The sequence below is a fragment of the Manis pentadactyla genome, chromosome X (assembly GCF_030020395.1).
Source record: "Manis pentadactyla isolate mManPen7 chromosome X, mManPen7.hap1, whole genome shotgun sequence".
NCBI classification, from domain to species: Eukaryota; Metazoa; Chordata; class Mammalia; order Pholidota; family Manidae; genus Manis; species Manis pentadactyla.
Window position 1 is genome coordinate 113,871,743 of NC_080038.1, and position 2,123 is coordinate 113,873,865.

The following is a 2,123-nucleotide window of genomic DNA, read 5'->3' on the forward strand; positions in this document are numbered from 1 at the left end:
GCAGAGGGCAAGTGCAGTGACAGTACCTGACCTTGCAGTTCAGTGGGAATGGTAACATTCAGCCCTTATGTGTGCATTTAATTAGAAGCCTAACCCTCAGGCTGCAGCTATGATGATGATAAGCTAGTAGCCCTCTTTTACAGAAACATTGACCTTCTGGATCTGTTGCAAGATGCAGTGCCTTGAGGATGGTAACTCTTTAATAATTATTTGGAAGTTGGCTACACTCCTGTGGGACTGTGTGTGGAAGCCCCATTGGCAACCAGAACCAGGAGATGTAGAAGTGACCCCTGATGGCAGCCATAAAAACCAGGACACTAGACACATATAGAAGCTCCCCAACAGGAGGTACTGGTGTTCTGGCTCACAGCAGAGGAAGTTTGAAGATGGTGCCCAACACAGGATGGGGGGTGGGGAGGGATAAAAAACTCAGGGTTGAAAAGTCACCCCTCTGAGCAAAACAGAGGTAGAGTGCAAGACAGCCCCCACAAGCCTTTGTTCCTGAGATGTTCCTCAGGCTACTGTTTTAAAATCAGCAAGTAAGCCTTTTCAAGTAAATTCTATATATCTCTAGCTTGGCTGCAGCCTTGTGGTTTTCTTAGCCATGAGCCTGATAGTTTTCCAAGCTAACTGTTTTGAAGTATTGACTCTCAGATGCAGGTCTTAAGAGTTGGGGTGCCTAAAGTGGGATTTAAACCCTTAAAGCCTGGTGCTTATCCCTGAGGGGTATTTGGGTTCCTTCCTGGTTGTGGGTTGTTGCGCTAGGAATGAGGTTTATGGCTAGACTTTGTCTCAGCCTCTTCTCCCAGCTTTGATGAGTTTATTTTTCTGGTTTTCCTGATGTATAGGAGCTGCTCAGCTAATATTTAGCTTTACTTCCTGAGTACATTATTCCCCCCATGTACCTGTAGATTCATGTATCTGTGGAAGGAGGTGAGTTCAGAATCTTCCTGGTGTTATTAATATCAGAAATCCAATTGTCTTCTTGATAAACATCTTTTTTTTTGTAGATAACTATTCTTTATTGAAGGGTAGTTGACACACAGTATTACATTAGTTTCAGGTGTACAACATAGTGATTCAACATTTATATACATGATAATTCTAGGTACCAGCTATCACCATACCAAGTTGTTACAATATTTTGACTATATTCCTTATGCTATACATTACATCCCAGTTACTTATTTATTTTACAATTGGAAGTGTGTATACTTTTTTTTTGAGGGCATCTCTCATATTTATTGATCAAATGGTTGTTAACAACAATAAAATTCTGTATAGGGGAGTCAATGCTCAATGCACAATCATTAATCCACCCCAAGCCTAATTTTCATCAGTCTCCAATCTTCTGAAACATAATGAACAAGTTCTTACATGGAGAACAAATTCTTACATAGTGAATAAGTTACATGGTGAACAGTACAAGGGCAGTCATCACAGAAACTTTCGGTTTTGCTCACGCATTATGAACTATAAACAGTTCAAATATGAATACTCATTTGATTTTTATATTTGATTTATATGTGGATACCACATTTCTCTCTTTATTATTATTATTTTTAATAAAATGCTGAAGTGGTAGGTAGATACAAGATAAAGGTAGAAAACATAGTTTAGTGTTGTAAGAGAGCAAATGTAGATGATCAGGTGTGTGCCTGTAGACTATGTGTTAATCCAAGCTAGACAAGGGCAATAAAACATCCACGGATGCAGAAGATTTCTCTCAGAACAGGGGTGGGTGAAGTTCTAAGCCTCACCTCTGTTGATCCCCAATTTCTCACCTGATGGCCCCCCTGTGACTGTGCCTGTCTTAGGTTGTTCCTCCCTTGAGGAATCTTACCCGTCTCTGGCTAACCAGTCATCTTCCGGGGCCATACAGGGAAATGTAAAGTTGGTAAGTGAGAGAGAAGCCTTATTGTTTGAAAAGGTTAGCTTTTTACTTCTTTGCATATTTATGCCCTGTGGCTTCTATGCCCAGCATTTGTCTTGAGGTATCTTTACCACTTGGAAGAATTATGATACTCGGTAAATTTGATATGATTCACGAATTCTATTTAAGGGTTGTAATTAAAAAGGAAGAAGAAAAGCTATAGAAGTAGCAGGCGGAAGAAAACCTGGGA